Source organism: Schistocerca gregaria, chromosome 3 (assembly GCF_023897955.1).
Source record: "Schistocerca gregaria isolate iqSchGreg1 chromosome 3, iqSchGreg1.2, whole genome shotgun sequence".
In the NCBI taxonomy this organism is placed as follows: Eukaryota; Metazoa; Arthropoda; class Insecta; order Orthoptera; family Acrididae; genus Schistocerca; species Schistocerca gregaria.
The window spans coordinates 716679317-716700580 of NC_064922.1; positions in this window are offsets into that span (position 1 = coordinate 716679317).

Below are 21264 nucleotides of genomic sequence, written 5' to 3' on the forward strand. Positions count from 1 at the left end.
AACCTGCATAGACGCATATGTCTACGAACGTCAGAGTGTCTACGACCCTACTAATTTTCAGGACATTGAAACTTGTTTAACTGTAGTTGTATAGTTCTGCGATGATCCTGCGTGACAAGTCCTTTTTCAGGACTGTTTGACGATCGCACAAGATCCTTATTACATCTCTCTGTCCGGACACTTCGATGAGAGAGTGTAGCTGTTCTAAATTGCTGACAATGACTTCTTGGCACTCAGAATCGCTATAGATATGAAACTCAACGCTTTCACTGACAAACAACAGACTATCATCAATACACATTTCACTAGCTAATGTGATGAAAGTAATCTCATTTGTGGAAAGAGACAAATTCAAGGCATCAGTGCCTGATGTCCAAATTTAAACAGCATGTTCACTAACATCATGAACTAAAACAGAACGGAACATCAGATCAGCACAACCTCTCTCACACAACAATAACTGTCAAGCAAATGGCTATCGAAACACATGCATAGAGTTGACAGAACATCACAATATCCTTTCACTAAGAATCGCTAAAGCTATGAAACTTTACGACTCGATTTCTATCCAAGTTGTGAAAATGAAATGGTGTACTCGACAACGTCTAACATGCATCTCCGTTTGATGGACTCGAACGCGTAGAGGAAACGTAATATGATTTTTCAGTTTTGCGGCAGAAGCAAGGAATTTTAGTTTGAAACAGGCTTCTTAGTGGTTTGTATCTAACGGAAGGCAATTGCAGACTACATAGTTGCTTTTCCAAGGTTTCGGTTTGTATCTTATTAGAAGTAGTGTTAAAGTCTTGTATGGACAAGACTTGTAAATAGTTCTATACATAACAGAGTAGCCGTTCTCATTTGGACTGTGATTGTGCCTCATCTCAATGTTCATAGACGATTGACTTAGACATGAAATGTTTCCAAGGGATTTCTAAATAATTTCTGATCACTTATAAAGGTGCTTGTACAGGAACATGTCTTCCATTGAACAGTCAAACAGATGTGTGGTCTTTGTAGCTCAGTTGGTAGACTACTAGTGGTTGTAGCTGCTGTAGAACAGTTATTCAATAGATTTAAACAATAGGTCCCATAGCGCACTCAGATAGTAGCACCAGATCCGAACTATAGACTGCAATAAGCATTCATAACCTTATATTCTCAAACAGCTGTCCGATAATGGCCGCACCCATTTTTTTTATGGAAGTCAGTATTATTCTTTAACTAACATTGACATTCTAGTTTAATTCAATTTAGTTCAATTCAAATTATTTTAATTTTGAGAAAACAGCAAAAGTGGTAGAGTTACCCGAGAAACTATGTGTAGCCCTATAGGAATGAAAGTGAACGAAATGAAAGAAAATTGAGTCACAATAGAGTCTAGACAATTGGTACTGGAACTTTTGTTAGCAAAATTACACGCAACCACAGGAATTATCTTATGAAAATCGCGTCTACTACTCCACCAACAAAGATGGTTGTGCCGGGGCTCTTTTTTCTCATCACGACAGCGAGCGTCAGGAGATGTGATGTAAAACTACTATCCTTGTGGTCAGAGGATGGGAATTTTTCAAACCTGAATTGTTTGACTTTAACGTGTTACATCTGACAATCGTCGAACTTAAAGTCTTTTACGATCGTGAGGAGTAAAACTTTATCTACAGCTATATCTACATAGCTACTCTGAAGTTACAGTTAAGATCCTGGTAGGGGTTTCTTCGGAGAATCATGAAGCTGTTCCGCTACTCTTGCACTCTCTAACAGCGTGCGGGATAAACACACACTGAACTAATTCCGTGCGAGCTCTGATTTCTGTTGTTTTAATAGAGCCATTTATCTCTGTGTTCATGAGCGCCAGCAACATATTTTTGCATTCGGAGGAGAAAGCTGGTGACTAAAATTGCTTGACAAGATTCTGCCGCAATAAAAGAATTCTTAGTTTTAATCAGTTCTACTCCAAGTCACGTGTCTTATCCGTGAAGCGCTCTCCTGTGTTTCGCGATAATACAGAACGAACTGCTCTTCTTTCAACTTTTTGGAGTCCTCTGAAGACCTATGTGATGAAGTTCCCACGTCCTTGAGTAATACTTCAGAAAAGGATGGATGAGAATGTTGAAGGTAATCTCTTTAGGAGACCTGTATCATCTTCTACGTGTTCCGACAATAAATCACAGTCTTCGGTTATCTCTCTTCACAATATTATGTATGTCATTGTTCCAATTTAAGTTATCTATAATGCTAACCGCAAGTATTTAGATGAATTCACAACCTTCTATTTCGTGTGATTCATCGTGTAGCCGAAATTTAGTGGATTTCTTTTAGTGTCGTACGCAGTTTGATGACCTTACACTTTTCGACATTTAGATTCAATTTGCAGTTTTCGCACCATACATATATCTTGCCGAATCATTTTGCAGTGGGCTGTGATAGTCTGATGACACTGCGATACGGTAAATGAAAGCCTCATCTGCAAACAAACGATGAGGGCTGCTCATATTATCTCATAAATCGTTTGCATGGATTTGCAAGAAAAGAGTAACTATGACACTTTCTTGGGGAGCACCAGATATGGTTAATTCAATGACTTTCCGTCAATTATTAAAACTATGACCTCGCAGACGCGAACTCATGCATCCAGTCGCATACCTGGTACAATACTTCGTAGGCAAGATATCTGGTTAGATGTCGCCTGTGGTGAACTGTGTCAAAAGCCTTCTGGAAACCTAGAAATCAATTTGAGAACCCCAGTCTGCGGCACTCATTACTTGGCGTGAGTAAAGACCTTGTTGGCATTCATAAGAATGACATTTTCAGAGTCCGTGCTGACTGTTTGTTAATGACGGTTTTCTTCGAGATAATTAATAGTGTTCAACATTATCTACTTTAGAGATACGTGTCCGTAATTCAGCGGATTACTCCTATTCCCCTTCTTGGGTAGGTGTGACCTGTGTAACTTTTCAGTCTTTAAGTGCGGATCTTTCGTCAAGGGAGCAGTTGTATACGATCTCATTGAATGGAGCTATGGAATCAGCACACTCCGAAAGTAAGTTAATTGATACACAATCTGGGCCAGAGGACTTGTCATCGGTATGGGATTTGTTTAGGTACACAAAACATATTAATTTCCAAGTTATATTGGCTACTGTTCTCCATTCGATTCCTGGAACATTTACTACGTCTTCTTTGGTGAAGGAATTTCGGAAAGCCTTATTTAGTAACTCCGCTTTAGTGTTAACATTGTAACTGTTGTTGTGCAGCTACGGTGCTGAGTCCTGTCTTGCCAATGGTGTACTTTACATATGACTAGAAGCTCTTTCAATTTTCTGCCAAATTCAAGACAGAGTTTCATTGTGAAAATTCTTAAAACAATCCCACATTAAAGCCGGTACTAAATTTAGAGGTTCAGTTAATCATCGTCGATATTGTATATTTTGGATTCTTTTGTATTTAGCTTGCTATTTCGTTACTTTCTCAAATGTGATCTGACGTTTATTACATATGACAGTGATTAGTTTCATCTCTTATTAATATTTATTTGGTATATATCTCTCATCTGCCATCGATACCATTTCTTTGAATGTAACCACATATGATCTAAGCTTACATAATCAGTTTGGAAGGAGTGAAGATAGTCTCTTGAAGTGAATTTTTACCTGCTATTTTAAATGTATATATTTTACGTTTAGTTTTGGTGGATTTGGATGGTATGCTACTCAGTCTTCCTAGAGTGACCTTGTTGTCACTGATCCCTGTATCCTGCTAAGGATTATTTGTTGCTAAGAGGTCAAAGTACGTTTTGCAAGCATTTACACTTCGAGGGGCTCCTGAAATAATTGCCCAAAATAATTTTCGTAGAAAGTATTCAGTACAATTTTGGACGACAATTTATGCTAACCGCTGACTTTTGACATGTTTTTTCGCCAACATATCGAGGGCATAATGATCACCAGAAATTACAATTCTGTCAAAGGGATATTGTTTCAAATGAGTGAAGTTTCCTTTGGTCCGTTCGCTAACCGTATCATCTGAGTCGCAGGTCCATAAAATGACACAGTTATTAGTTATTTCTGGTTGGCGAATTTACCAGCTCACAAGTAAACTACTTTTAACTTTAACTTGAGTACATGTAACGGCTAGAGCTTCAGTGTTTTCTTTCAGTGCTTCGAGGATTAGTTCTTTGTCAACACACATACGACCATTTACGAGTATAATACCTACTGTAGTTTTGTTACCTTCGTTCTGAGTTTACCCTGCACCCTCTTAGATTTATTTCCTTTCTGTAGTTTCCTGAAGCCCTCTAACTGAAGAAAACCACAACGTTCTCTCCACACAGCCCTAGCTACCCGTGTAGGCCGCTTCTTCCTTGTAATGGACTCCTAATGTATTAGGCATAACCTGATAAACCACATCCTCTGCCGTAAAATCTGCAGCCTACATTGACGCAGAACAATTCAAGCCACTGATTCGAAACATTCGGCGCCGTCGGCCCTGTGGACGATGCTATTGATACTCCCCCCCCCCCCCTGCTGCCGCCCCCCCCCCCAGAAAAGAGTATTTTCCGATCGTAAGTGATACACCTTGTTAAAGTTGGTTCCCACGAGATCCACCACCTGCAGTTGGCATTTGGTCTTTATGACATCCGCAGGCATCCGTTCTACATTTGGGATGACCGACCTCATACGCACACAGAGTGAGCCTAAAACTTCCCCTTCCTTGTCAACCGTATAAGGGACGATATTATGCATATAACTTTGGGGCTCCCAGTTACCAGTAAACCAACTCTGTGTGGCTAGTGTAGCGTGCCAAAAGAAATTAGCACATTCCGTTGCAGGTCAGAGAAAAAGATTCGAGAGGAACCGAGAAGCTGCCGTGTCTGATGGAACCACAGAGGCTGGTATAACCACCCTACGAGCGGCAAAGATGCGGAGCGGTTTCCTATTCCACATCACGGCTGCTGAATTTAACAATCTCTACAAGACTGAAAGTGGCCTAACGCTATTCATTAATTCGTATTAATGGCTCCCATATGATTCGTATCTATGTAATGGCAGTGCAGTTCTGGACAGAGACGCGTACGGAGAATTCCGTGAGTACATGTAGCTCCGTGCCGAATCCTGTTGTAAAACTATTGTTCACCGAATTTCAACATGGAAGTTTACTTATTAGTGATATACACGGTTCAGTCACCGTAAATGGGGAATTTTGTGAAGTTTTACAGTGGTTCCGTAGAGACGTAGCTTTGGAGACCTGCTAGGGTACCTTTATTCGCTGTGAACCCAGACGACTTTTAGAAGAAAATCGGGTTTCTAACAAGTCGCCAATAATGGTGGGGAAAGTTTGATGGTTAGTTTTTTGGAATCTGTATGCTTTCCGATTCTGTTGTGATTTTGAAACTAGTGCTCTGTTGTGAACACTTTCTTAGGGAAAAGTATTTCAGTTTATTGGTAATTGTGGTGTACTGTAGCCGAGAGATCAGAAGACGACTCATTGTAGCGATTTTGGTAGAGAGGCATTAGGTAATTTGTCGTGGAGCTAGTTGACTTTGTGATATCGCATTGGAAGCCCACTAACTAACTAGGTGTAGATATGACAGTAGAGTAAAATCGTGCCTCAAGGAATCTGAATCGGCATGACGAATAGTATTAGCAGCGACTTCTAGAATGCTGGCGGTGGGGGTCGATATCAGCGTAGTAGCTGAGGAAAGGTACTGCAGAGTAGACACCGATGCCTGATTAGGCTTAGCTTTGATTATTTATACTGCAGTTAGGGTTAAAGTGGCGATGACAAAGTGGTATGTATGTCTTTCTTTTTATTGTTAGAAAGGCGAGCTGAGTAACAGATTTGGTGGGAAACATGGGCCCCTCGTATACAGCGACACCCTATCTGTTCTTTCAAACTACATTTGTTGCGGACTTTTGAAGAAAGAAAAATTGATTTTCGACTTGTATTTTTCCTCTCTCCAAGTAAATTAATATTTCAGTGACACTATTAGAAATACGAAATAAAAGGAAAAGGGAAACAAGAAAGAAAGAAATAACAATTGAGCGAAAACAACCTTTTATGAATACTTTGTAATAAACGATTTAGATCACTTACAGTGATATTCTTTAAATATAAGAAGATAAAATTAGAACTGAGAGATAATAACAAATAGAAAGAAGTTACTGATATTCAAATATAATCAGAGATTTACAGTAATCATTGATATAATTCTAACAAGTTATATACGGTGTCCCAGCTATCTTGTTCACCCAAAATATCTCTGGAACAATAACAGCTATTGGAAAACGACTTTCACCGGTATCAATGTAGGGCTGGGGCCCATGAATGTACATATTTGGAAACATTCTAAAACGGAGGCATATGTATTTTTAACACAACCTTATGTTTTTTTAAATGGACCTCCTATATTTTTCTTCAGCAATCCACAGCATGACAAAGCACATACACAATGGCGTTGATTGCACCGCAATATTCCCATTACATCCCGAGATATTGAGACGCGAAGTTGTGTCCCTCTTGATAAATATGGAGGTGTGATTATACATGTCAATCATATCGCGATTACGGGCAGCTTGGGGTTGACGCCTGAGCCTCAGGACGTGCGCTAGCAGCGCACGTCGGGTGTTTCAAGCGTCAAATTCGCGTCTCAATATCTCGGGTTGTAATGGGAATATTGCGGTGCAATCAACGCCATTGTGTAAAAAAATGGCGGATAAATTGTCACTAGAAGCCTTCCTAAAAGACAATCTCCATTCCTTCCGAACTGACTATGCAAATGTAGACGAGAGGTGGCTCAAATTCAAAGATATAGTAGCAACAGCAATTGAGAGATCCATACCTCATAAATTGGTAAGAGATAGAACGGATACCCCGTGGTACACAAAACAGGTCCGAACGCTGGTGCAGAGGCAACGGAAAAAAGCATGCGAAGTTCAGAAGAACGCGAAATCCCGAAGAATGGCTAAAATTTACAGACGCGCGAAATTTGGCACGGACTTCGATGCTAGATGCCTTTAATAGGTTCCACAACGAAACATTGCCTCGAAATTTGGTAGAAAATCCGAAGAAATTCTGGTCGTATATAAAGTACACAAGCGGCAAGACGCAGTCAATACCTTCGCTGTGCAGTGCCGATGGTACTGTTACCGATGACTGTGCCGCTAAAGCGGAGTTATTGAACACAGTTTTCCGAAATTCCTTCACCAGGGAAGACGAATGGAATATTCCAGAATTTGAAACACGAACATCTCCTAGCATGAGTTTCTTAGAAGTAGATACCTTAGGGGTTGCGAAGCAACTCAAATCGCTTGATACGAGCAAGTCTTCAGGTCCACATTGTATACCGATTAGGTTCCTTTCAGATTACGCTGATACTACAGCTCCCTACTTAGCACTCATATACAACCGCTCGCTCACCGATAGATCTGTACCTACAGATTGGAAAATTGAGCAGGTCGCACCAGTGTTTGAGAAGGGCAGTAGGAGTAATCCATCTAACTACAGACCTATATCATTGACGTCGGTTTGCAGTAGGGTTTTGGAGCATATACTGTATTCAAACATTATGAATCACCTCGAAGGGAACGATCTATTGATACGTAATCAGCATGGCTTCAGAAAACATCGCTCTTGTGCAACGCCAGCTAGCTCTTTATTCGCACGAAGTAATGGCCGCTATCGACAGGGGATCTCAAGTTGATTCCGTATTTCTAGATTTCCGGAAAGCTTTTGACACCGTTCCTCATAAGCGACTTCTAATCAAGCTGCGGGCCTATGGGGTATCGTCTCAGTTGTGCGACTGGATTCGTGATTTCCTGTCAGGAAGATCGCAGTTTTTAGCAATAGACGGCAAATCATCGAGTAAAACTGAAGTGATATCAGGTGTTCCCCAGGGAAGCGTCCTGGGACCTCTGCTGTTCCTGATCTATATGAATGACCTGGGTGACAGTCTGAGCAGTTCTCTTAGGTTGTTCGCAGATGATGCTGTAATTTACCGTCTAGTAAGGTCATCCGAAGACCAGTATCAGTTGCAAAGCGATTAAGAAAAGATTGCTGTATGGTGTGGCAAGTGCCAGTTGACGCTAAATAACGAAAAGTGTGAGGTGATCCACATGAGTTCCAAAAGAAATCCGTTGGAATTCGATTACTCGATAAATAGTACAATTCTCAAGGCTGTCATTTCAACTAAGTACCTGGGTGTTAAAATTACGAACAACTTCAGTTGGAAAGACCACATAGATAATATTGTGGGGAAGGCGAGCCAAAGGTTGCGTTTCATTGGCAGGACAGAAGATGCAACAAGTCCACTAAAGAGACTGCTTACACTACACTCGTTCGTCCTCTGTTAGAATATTGCTGCGCGGTGTGGGATCCTTATCAGGTGGAATTGACGGAGGACACCGAAAGGGTGCAAAAAAGGGCAGCTCGTTTTGTATTATCACGTAATATGGGAGAGAGTAGGGCAGATATGATACGCGAATTGGGATGGAAGTCATTACAGCAAAGACGTTTTTCTTCGCGGCGAGATCTTTTTACGAAATTTCAGTCACCAACTTTCTCTTCCGAATACGAAAATATTTTGTTGAGCCCAACCTATATAGGTAGGAATGATCATCAAAATAGAATAAGAGAAATCAGAGCTCGAACAGAAAGGTTTAGGTGTTCGTTTTTCCCGCGCGCTGTTCGGGAGTGGAATAGTAGAGAGATAGTATGATTGTGGTTCGATGAACCCTCTGCCAAGCACTTAAATGTGAATTGCAGAGTAGTCATGTAGATGTAGATGTAGATGTGTATGTGCTTTGTCATGCTATGGATTGCTGAAGAAAAAATATAGGAGGTCCATTTAAAAAAAAAAAAAAAAACATAAGTTTGTGTTAAAAACATATATGCTTTGGTTTTAGAATGTTTCCAAATATGTACATTCATGGGCCCCAGCCCTACATCGATACCGGTGAAAGTCGTTTTCCAATAGCTGTTATTGTTCCAGAGATATTTTGGGTGGACGAGATAGCTGGTACACCCTATATATATATATATATATATATATATATATATATATATATATATATATATATATAGGCGTGTATAATTCTTTGCTTTTCTGTAGTTTCCCACATATAGCATCGAATGAACAACATGTAGATATAGCAAAATAGCACAGGTGCAAAGAAATATCTAGTATGTTAAGGTTTGTGTTTCTTTACAATAAGTTGAGAAGTTTTTACATGTTGGGTAGGTGGTTATGGTTGAATGTTTTTTGTCAGCAATGAGAAAATACAATGTATCCAAAGACATGGTGCAGGTGATGCTTTCAGTTATCTTGGGGACCTATCTCTGTAGTCAAGATTCGGACAGAGGTTGATGGGCAGACACCAGGAAGGTCATTATACCTTATAATGCCACCAGACGTCTATCGTTGTCATGTCACATACAATAGTCTTACAACAGAATTACCATTATGTAATGTTCTACCTTCAGAGTTAGAGCTGAAAGAAAATTCCTTGTGAGCAAACTTTTTCACTAATTTTTCCTGTTTTTTGCACTAATAGAAATGACTACAGATATATGAAACGTATGTAAAGGATTCATGGAAGTTTGGGGGTCTTTTCGTTATTTATTTCATCATAGAAGCAGTGCTCAATGTCCAGTATACGGTGATTGAAACTACTGGAGTTTGTGATAAATGAGTTCATAGAGTCGAAATCTGTATAGTAATTAAGCTCCACGACATACACTGTGTATGTGTCTCTGTAGAGCAGGTTTTCGTTATTCTGAATATACAGTTCATATCACTGATGAAAGCGCACACTGTATTTCACAATAACAATCAAGGGAGTTATGAGTACCGCAGTAAAGTTACTCATGCCATTGTGTCGTTGTGGTGGTTTCACGGCCAGCGTTTGGTTTCCATATTGTGTGTGAAAGTCCGCATTAAACCGTTCCATGTGACATGAAGAAAACTTCATGACCTTGCGCTATGCCAGAAGTGGATAGAAGATTATGGAATACATCTCAGGTTAAGTGCAAAATTCTTCTTAGAGCTTGTGAGGGGATTTTAATTTTTGTTGCCCATTTCAGCACATCCTAACACAGTGCTAGTTTGCTGGGTCTTAACTTCTCACCATGTACTTTCTTCTGTGTTCCATACCTTCACCATATACTCATTTACTCAATAGCCTTTTTGAATCTAAATTGAATATATCACGGTTTATCAGTACACATGACTTTCAGTATGTACTTTAATGCCACACCTAGGGACCTCAGCTGGTTTTAGCAAACGCAGAAAACAGATAAAATATTTGTGGAACTAATTGTTTATATCGTTCCATTACTGAAATAAGTTTGCAATCAATATAATAATTTGCTTTTAAGATTCTGACCTGATTTTGTAAAATCTTGTTGTTCTGTAGGCCACGAAAATATCGTCTTTTCCTAGGACAACATAAACATTTGTGTAAGAGCGATAAACCAAGACGAAACGCGAAAATCAGCCAAAGACTGAGAGTGAACAATAAACATGCTGTAATCTGATTAGGAAACTTACTTAGAATTCACGAAGTGCCAAGACAAATGTCTTAATTCAAAGTCCAGTTATAAGGCTAATGTCACTGTTCACATGGCTCTGAAAACTATTAAAACTAAATCAATTCTCCATACTTTCCATATAGAAATATGACTTGTTATACAGAGTAAATAATTGATATTTAATGCAGGTCTTTATTGTACCAACCATTCATTTCATTGGTACTACGTCTGTACATAAAGCGGGCCGTTGTGGCCGAGCGGTTCTAAGCGCTTCAGTTCGGATCCACGTGGCTTCTACGGTCGCACGTTCGACTCCCGCCTCAGGCATGGAGGTGTGTGATGTTCTTAGGTTACTTAGGTTTAAGTACTTCCAAGTCTATGGTACTGATGACTCGGATGTTAAGTCCCATAGTGCTTGGAGTCGTCTGAACCATTTATTTTGTACATAAAGTAATATTACTTACAAATAAATACTTGACATTTCGAATAACATAATACAAAATTTCCACAGTGCAGGTTCTACCTATCTATAAGTACAAATGTCTTCGTTTTCTTCACAGAACATCAGAATATGCATCTCAAGTAATATAGCATCACAATATGTTTCTGCTGTTTGTCATAGTGCATTGTACACTGTACCGTATACATACTGAAACAAAAACGTCTTTTGGCCTTACATTTCTAATAGTATATGTTGACGCACACATCTCACCTAGTCTCTGAGGAATACAGGCAATGTAGAACTTAGTAAACGGATTGTTCGACATATACAACTAGTGTAGGAGAGTAATAGTGAAAATACTCCTTTAGTAACATATGTCTAAGAACTGATAGTACTAATTACATATCTGTATGGACACCACGCCTACATATTGCCTCCTAAGTTTCTACAAACATTATGTATATTTATTAATTAATTTATGTATGAGCACTTAATTTAAAATACAGATAAGATTGCATGCCGCGCTGGTCTCGCGGTTCAGGCGCTCAGTCCGGAACCGCGCGACTGCTACGGTCGCAGGTTCGAATCCTGCTTAAGGCATGGATGTGTGTGATGTCCTTAGGTTAGTTAGGTTTAAGTAGTTCTAAGTTCTAGGGGACTGATGACCACAGATGTTAAGTCCCATAGTGCTCAGAGCCATTTGAACAGATAAGGTTGATCATACTTGTAGATACTTTTTAAGATCTTGGTGGGAATACGATTTCTTAATTTTGTGGTTTTCTGTTATGCTACCATGCAGCTTCCTTTGTGTGGTATCCTGTCAGTTTTATAAGGATCTATGTAAAGTACCTACTACTTACAATTCCTATTATGTAGAATTAAGTACTTTGGCCAAGTTTTCTAAAGAATACTGTCTCCTACCTGATATCTTTGCATTGCCCATAATTTCCTGTCGTAGTAGGTTTGTTTTTGAAGTAAGCTGGTTCGGTGAGTGTGACTAAGATTTCTCTTACCTTTTCCTTCCAAGAACATTCTTGTCTCTGAAGATTAGGATTTGATCTATTCATTCATTTTTCTCATTTGTCTTGCAGACTATTTCAGCTGGAGTGTAATGTCTTATATACAATGGCGGAGTATAAACGATCAATTCGAATAACTTTGGATATTCTACCAAGTGTGTCTGTTGACTATGTGCATAAGGACATGCGAAACTATTCAGTTCATAGAAAATTCTCGCCATTGAGGTTGCCTTCTGGGTGAAATCTTGATATTGATATTTGTTTAATGTGGTTTTCTTGTAGAAATGTTTTCCATGCTCGGCAAATGAAATTTTGTGTGTTGCCTGTCGAGTTCTGCTGCTTGTTATTGCGGCCAGAGACATTCTATCGAAGGGCAGTGTGCCTTGTGTATCACGAATGGAGGCATCAGTCGGCATGTACATTACTGTTTTAGTTTGTTTTGCCAGCCGGAGTGGCCGTGCAGTTCTAGGCGCTATAGTCTGGAACCGAGCGACCGCTACGGTCGCAAGTTCGAATCCTGCCTCGGGCATGGATGTGTGTGATGTCCTTAGGTTAGTTAGGTTTAAGTAGTTCTAAGTTCTAGGTGACTGATGACCTCAGAATTAAGTCGCATAGTGCTCAGAGCCATTCAAATCATTTTTTTGGTTTGTTTTGGTTACATAAAACGCACATTCTCTACTATTCCTATTCTAATGTTAGAGGACTTCTTATCATGCAGTTTACTGCTCGATACCTCCTCAGGTAATATACAGTGATACCAATTTGGGGTGCTGACTCATTGCTGATATTGTGAAGCACTGCATGTTGCTCGTCCATGGCACGAAATGAGGTGTAGTTATCGACATCTTGTATCCTAGTGGCATTACGAATATGTTGCCCAGAGTGAATGTCTGGACCAATGCTAAAGAGCAGAGCAGGTGGATGGCAGAGTCTTGGCTTCAAGAGCTGGGTGACCAAGTGGCTATGGAGCACTACACTTAGAATGTGTTTCTTTAACATGTATGAATCAGTAGCATCGTTATTATTTCTCTCTCTGGAACAAACTGTGGCTATAAACGATTTAAAAGACAGGATTGGGCGAAATTGGAAAGAAAGTTGTTTTAGTATTTTTTTATTTACTTATCCAAACATTTATACAGTGCTACAAATTCACTCATTCTGTTAAGTAATATTTTGACAATAATTCGTTTCTATATGCCCACCATGAACCATGGACCTTGCCGTTGATGGGGAGCCTTGCGAACCTCAGCGATACAGATAACCGTACCGTAGGTGCAACCACAACGGAGGGGTATCTGTTGAGAGGCCAGACAAAGGGGTGTTCCTGAAGAGGGCCAGCAGGATTTCAGTAAATTGTAGGGGCAACAGTCTGTATGATTGACTGATTTGGCCTTGTAACACTAAACAAAACGGCCTTGCTGTGCTGGTACTGCGAGTGGCTGAAAGCAAGGGGAAACTAGAGCCGTAATTTTTTCCCGTGGGTATGCAGCTTTAGTGTATGGTTAAATGTTGATGACGTCTTCTTGGGTAAATTATTCCGGAGGTAAAATAGTACCTCTTTCGGATCTCCGGGCGGGGACTACTCAGGAGGACATTGATATCAGGAGAAAAAAAACTGGCGTTCTACGCATCGGAGCGTCGAATGTCAGGTCCCTTAATCTGGCAGGTAGGTTAGAAAATCTGAAAAGGGAAATAGATAGGTTAAAGTTGGATATAGCGGGAATAAGTGAATTTCGGTGGCAGAAGGAACAAGACTTCTGGTCAGTTGAATACAGGATTATAAATACAAAATCAAATAGGGTTGATTCAGGAGTAGACGTAATAATGAATAAGAAATAGGAATGCGTGTAAGCTACTACAAACAGCATAGCGAACGCATTATTGTAGCCAAGATAGACACGAAGCCCACGCCTACCACAGTAGTGCAAGTCTATATGCCAACTAGCTCCGCAGATGACGAAGATATTGATAAAATGTATGACGAGATGAAAGAAATTATTCAGATGGTGAATGGAGACGTAAATTTAATAATCATGGATGACTGGAATTCGGTATTAGGAAAAGGAAGAGAAAGAAACGTAGTAGGGGAAATGGAATGGGGTTAAGGAATGAAAGAGGAAGTCGCCTGTTGGAATTTTGCACAGAGCATAACTTAATCATAGCTAACACTTACTTCTAGAATCATAGAAGAAGGTTGTATACATAGAAGAAGCCTGGAGATACTGAAAGGTTTCAGATACATTATATAAGGGTAAGACAGAGATTTAGGAAGCAGGTTTTAAATTTTAAGCCATTTCTAGGGGCAGATGTGGACTCTGGCCACAATTTATTGGTTACGAACTGTAGATTAAAAGTGAAGAAACTGCAAAAAGGTGGGAATTTAAGGAGATGGGACCTGGATAAACTGACTAAACCAGAGGTTGTACAGAGTTTCAGGGAGAGCATAAGGGAATAATTGACAGGAATGGGGGAAACGAATACAATAGAAGAAGAATGGGTAGCTTTGAGGGATGAAATAGTGAAGGCAGCAGAGAATCAAGGAGGTAAAAAGACGAGGGCTAGTAGAAATCCTTGGATAACCGAAGAGATACTGGATTTAATTGATGAAAGGAGAAAATATAAAAATTCAGTAAATGAAGCAGGCAAAAAGGAATACAAATGTCTCAAAAATGAGATCGACAGGAAGTGCTAAATAGCTAAGCAGGGATGGCTAGAGGCAAATGTAAGGATGCAGAGGCGTATTTCACTAGCGATAAGATAGATACTGCCTACAGGAAAATTAAAGAGACCTTTGGAGAAAAGAGAAACACTTACATGAATATCAAGAGCTCAGATGGAAACACAGTTCTAAACAAAGAAGAGAAAGCAGAAAGGCGGAAGGAGCATATAGAGTGTCTGTACAAGAGCGATGTACTTGAGGACAATATTATGCAAATGGAAGAGGATGTAGATGTAGATGAAATGGGAGATATGATACTGCGTGAGGAGTTTAACAGAGCACTGAAAGACGTAAGTCGAAACAAGGCCCTGGGAATAGACAAAATTCTATTGGAACTACTGACAACCTTGGTAGAACCAGTCCTGACAAAACTCTACCATCTGGTGAGCAAGATGTATGAGACAGGCGAAATACCCACAGACTTCAAGAATAATATAATAATACAAATCCCAAGGAAAGCAGGTGTTGACGAATGTGAAAATTATCGAACTATTAGTTTAATAAGCCACGGCTGCAAAATACTAACACGAATCCCTTAAAGACGAATGGAAAAACTGGTAGAAGCCGACCTCGGGGAAGAGCAGTTTGGATTCCGCAGAAATGTTGGAACACGTGAAGCAGTACTGGCCCTGCTGCTTACCTTATAAAATAGATTAAAGATAGGCAGACCTACGTTTCTAGCATTTGTTGACTTAGAGAAACATTTTGACAGTGTTGACAGGAATCCTCTCTTTCAAATTCTGAAGGTGGCTGGGTACAATACAAGGAACGAAAAGCTATTTACAATTTGTACAGAAACCAGATGGCATTTATAAGAGTAGAGGGGCATGAAAGAGAAGCAGTGGTTGGGAAGGAAGTGAAACAGGGTTGTAGCCTATCCCCAATGTTATTCAATCTGTATATTGAGCAAGCAGTAACGAAAAGAAAAGAAAAATTCTGAGTAGTGGATTCCGTACAATAATAGCAGCCGAAATGATGCGGCTTTCGAATTGGTACCGCAAACATTATATTTGTAACAAAAAGAAAAAGAAAAGAAAAAAAGGAAGAAGAAATTGATTAGCTTTCGAGCACCGTGAGATGAATGTGTAGAATGATTCCCGCTCACACTTAACTTTTGATCTATATTTTTTTCCTTCACTGGTCATATCATTTAACGTATATGACATTTTACAGGTAATATAATTCAAGAAACTATGTGTAGTTAGTTGGCGTTTTGGTAAATATCGTGTTATTTGAGAACTTACTATTTTAATTAAATTTAATTATTACAGTAAACATATTTATGACTATCGACAAGTAAATGAAGAAACACATACAGGTTCGTTGAAAATGTATGCCTGTCGTGATTTGCGAAATACCATGTACATGCAATCAGGTACAGTAACCTGAACTACTTTGCACCTCGATCTTCGAACTGCACTCACAGAGGCATGCCCTATTTTGCTGCTCCTAATCGAGCCTTCACAATCTGCCTCTTTGGAACTCTGTTTCATTGCACGTCGACCTCTGCCGCTGAATGAAAATACGGAGTGTGCACTGCTCGTAAACAACCTGGACTAATGTCTAGGCCGCACTGAACACGTACAGTCCGGCTCAGCACGTGCTTTACCTACGTTGTTGACCATCAAACTCAACCATCCCTTTATTCCACTGTCCACATTATTTTGCCTATCCCGTGTACACAAATACTCTCTCTCTGATCGTTTATATTTCTCCCTGAGACAATACGTCAGAGAAAAATATTAAAAATACCTCCTATCACTCGGCTCGGTAAGGTTTTCCCGAGAATTTCCTAGGCTGTGTGATAAATGACGGAAATGGAAATCCCCTCCCATTTGTCATCATTACTGAAGCCCTTTGTTTCACTTGCATGTTGGAGGGATTTGGCTGAAGGGAACCGCACTCAGAAATGATCGGACCTGAGAGAGCTCGCACTGGGTCAGGAAATTAAAAGTTAAGTATTCTAACAAAAGATGTTTTCTATTAGATAAAGTCACTGTTTGATCGACACATGTAAGAGATGGAGAGAGACAAAGAAACAAAGGCTCACTTAGCTCTCCTATGTATTCCCCCGGAAAACTTGGTGAACTCCTGTGGCAAATAAAAATCTCTTTAGTTTATTTCCCGACAGTAAAGACCTTACACTGAAGACAAAGTGCGCGTTTCAAAACAAGCTGTTCTTAATATTTCGTAACAAAATGTAATATAATATGTGCAACATATCGTTAGAGAACTCCAGGAGAGTAGCAGAGAATTTATCTCTATGAACGACGGAGAGAGGTAAACTCCCGTCGGGAACTTCGGGTAAGATAAACACAGAATGAGGTAGAAGAAGACCGGTATCGCACTGCTATCTCAATTTTCCGACAGCGCAATTAAGTAAGCTGTTGAAATAAGAACGTCAGAAAAGGTTTAGAAATGGGACGGAGGTTTCAGTTTCAACAAGTCCTCAAACTCGCTACTCAGTTACGTAAGAACTCGTTAGAAAACTCGTCAGAAATGGAGAACACCATGGGTTGTGCGTTCCCTGAATAACAGCCAGTGGCTGAAAAGAACATAATACGGTCTAGCGTAGAACGGAACGGAGATCGGATGAAATATCGTTCACTGCACCAACACTTACAGTCTGGTCTCACTACAGGTAGCCATCTCATCTAAGACCACAGTTTGCAACTCATTAATGAGGCTTCTTTTTTACTTAAAAATGGAAGCTTCAACCAGACAGAGACCAGAAAAATATTGTTTTATTTGTCTTCTGCGTTGAACGTGAGTGTAGTTCTGTAATGTTAGAATCAGCTTTGATGACAGTTCGATATGTTTACCATTCATAAAAACCCTATGTACTATTAACCTTAGGAGTAATTTCACGTCAGAGATAAAAAGTTGACCTATACTGTACAACTCGTGTATTGACATTGCTACCTATGGACATAAAGGTGGCGTGAATCTGATCCTTGTTATCCATTGTGCTGAATGGGGGCATCCCTCTTTTACATTTGGTCGGTTAATGATGGAACCTAGACTCTTATATTAAATCAACGTGTTTAAATTCTGCCGTATGATTTGCCAATATTTTCCACCGTCTACACATCAAACAAAAAGTGCGGTGTACCCCGTGAGTACAATTAACTCAACAGCACCTGAATTGCCGAAGTTTACACGATGTATCTTACATAAACCAACTAGCCGCACATTTAGGCTCAACTGTGTGGAGCATTTGCCACATTACGCGCTGTTTGTCCCTCGAGTGTACAGTAACAATCGACGTGCGTTTTAAGCCGTTGCACAATATCGTACACGTCCAGCAATCGGTCACGCGATAGATTTATTAATAAATTGGCTGCAGGTCTGTGCTCTGCGGTACACTCCATTAATCGCATTAAGGACCTAGCGGTTTTGCAGTAATTCCATCCCATTATCGGCGACTAAATTTGAAGCGGCGTTTTGCTTGTTCAGTAATCCAGCAAACGCAGTTTCTGTCCTATAATGATCTGCATACCCAACCATAGTTGATATTTGCACCTTTTTAAATTTCTCATAGAATATGTTGTAACACACATACATCGACGCCTTAATGGTGGCAGAGGGTTATAAATGTTTGTGGGCGTAACAGTTCATGTGAAGTTTATTTAATAGTTTTTGTGGATCGACATAACCTGTTATTTAGCTATTTACAGTCACACGTGGTGTCTCCATGCCGAAAAGGTGCATACATGTCGATTGTATTAGCTTGTGTTTTTGCGAAGTTATGCGATGCATATACAAGTACACCAACTGTCGTCAAACGTTTTTGCTCAAGAACCAGAGCTGACTTTATGGTGCGGCACATCGGAGCACATATATACCGATCTTATTATTAATTGGTAACCTACATAACTTAGTATGTTATGAGCCCCAAGTAAAGTAGCTATTGTAAGGGCACCACAAGTTGGCCACCGATCCAGAAATACAGATCGTTAAGGGTCGGCATCATTCGTGCACTTCGTGTCTAATGTTCTTTGTGCCAGGCTCTGCCACCTTCTATAATCCGAAAGTTGAGACACTTTAATTGCGTGACGAAGTTTTGTTGTGTTGTTTGCTTGGAAGGCCGGCCGGAGTGGCCAAGCGGTTCTAGGCGCTACAGTCTCGAACCGCGCGACCGCTACGGTCGCAGGGCCGAATCCTGCCTCGGGCATGGATGTGTGTGAGGTCCTTAGGTTAGTTAGATTTAAGTAGTTCTAAGTTGTAGGGGACTGATGACCTCAGAAGTTGAGTCCCATAGTGCTCAGAGCCAGTTGAGCCATTTTCCTTGGAAGGCTTATTAATAACACAGCCGTAAAAAAAATTAGCAGACGATTTTAGAAGTTTCCAATTCACTGAAGGTTTATTCTTGCAACAGTATATATAGAATACGTGAAATGTTTACATTTCTAGATCAATAGCACAAGCAGTTCTAAGGACTCAGGTATCGACATGTGCTGAAACACCCTTATTAGTAGATGGTATAGCCTTTATGGGTGGCAATCGAGGCACTGCCTCTGGCATTCAGTGGTTCGTAGAGGTGTCTAATACTGTCCTGGAATACGTTACATTATGCCTGCTTCACCTGTTCGCGTAGTGATGAAAGAGTTGCTGGTTGACGAGTTTTAGGAGTCACATCACGTCCCATCACAGCCAACACGTGCTCCACAGGAGAAAACTCTGTTGATCACGCTGGCCGGTGAGGTTACTGAACATCTTGCAACGCATGTTCTGTTTCACGAGTAGTGTGTGAGCGAGCATTATCCTGTAAGGAAAACGGATCACGTTCCTGTTGCAAGAACGGCAAAAGAACGGGTCTACAGCCATTTTGCCGTTTAGTGTCCCTAAATACAAAAGGTGAACGAGAGTTGTAACTTATCACACTCGAAACGATAAACTCCTTGGTGGGGTCAGTGTTCGTGGACCAATGGACTCTACGAGACAGCGCTCAGCAAGTCTACGACGTACGCGCAAGCCACCATGACTTTTGTGCAGGTAGAACCTGCTTTCGTCGCTAAAGGCCACGGTGCTCCATACCATCTTTCGGTGAACCCTTCAACAGCATCAATGAAGCTGTGCACGTCGATACTGTGGCACGAGTCGAAGACGAGCTAGAAGTGTCCATGCCCATAGTCCCATTGCTAATAACCGGTTCGCAACAGTTCGTGTTGACATGTCTGGGCTCACAGGCCCTCTTCCCTGTGGTGTGGTAGCTGTAGGATCTGCTGCCCTTACAATGCGACCATACTAGCAGCTGTCTGTGCGGGGTGAACGTCCAGAACTTCGTCTATGGGTCTGAGAATGTTCGCGTGATCCCTGGTACCACCATCGTAGCACAACACTTCCTACTTATGTGGTAATTTTCCGAAATGAACATCCCACCACTAGGAACGCCACAATTTGACCTCTTTCAAACTCGCTTAGTTGGCTGTGGGAAGCATGTGTGAATCTCCGTGGCACGGTTGCATGAATGCTTCACACATTTGGAGCACACTGAGCCTTCTATGTGTGAGTACTCCCCATTAAAGGGTAGACACAGAGGGCGCAGTGGTAACTATGCCACTATGCTATCGATTAGCAGACGATCTGAAAGCACTATTAGTACATCTACTATTCCTCAGTTAGCATATACCATCATCGGACTAGAATCGACGATGTTTTCCCAGGTGAATTAATTTTTCTTTCCCGAACTGTGATTAATTTACAGCAATATTACCTGTATTTATCTGCAATAGCTATGATCAGAAAAGTTTAGTGAATGATTTAAATGCCATTTCTCTCCTACTAAATATGTTGTATTACAACATCCTTTTGAATTTGGTATTCCTTGCGAAAAATACTCTACTGGCCATTAAAATTGCTACACCACGAAGATGACGTCCTACAGACGCGAAATTTAACCGACAGGAAGAAGATACTGTGATACGGAAATGATTAGCTTTTCAGAGCTTTCACACTAAGATGGCGCCGGTGGCGACACCGACAACGTCCTAACATAAGGAAAGTTTCAAACATATTTCTCATACACAAGCAGCAGTTGACCGGCGTTGCCTGGTTAAACGTTGTTGTGATGCCTCTTGTAAGGAGGAGAAATGCACACCATCACGTCTCCGACTCTGATAAAGGTAGCCTATCGCGATTACGGTTTATCGTAGAGCGACATTGCTGCTCGCGTTGGTCGAGATCCAATGACTGTTAGCAGAATATGGAATCTGTGGGTTCAGGGGTGGGGGTGGGGGTAATACGTAAATAGTGCTCAGAGCCATTTGAACAATTTTTTGAACAGTGGATGCTACATTTCAGATGTGTTACGACCCGTGGCTCTACCCTTAATTCGATCCCTGCGAAACCCTACATTTCAGCAGGAGAATGCACGACCGCATGGTGCAGGTCCTGTATCCTTTCTGCATACAAAAAATATTTGACTGCTGCCCTGGCCAGCACTTTCTCCAGATCTCTCACCAATTGAAAACGTCTGGGCAATGGTGGCCGAGCAACTGGCTCGTCACAATACCCCAGTCACTGCTCTTGATGAACTGTGGTATCGTGTTGAAGCTGCA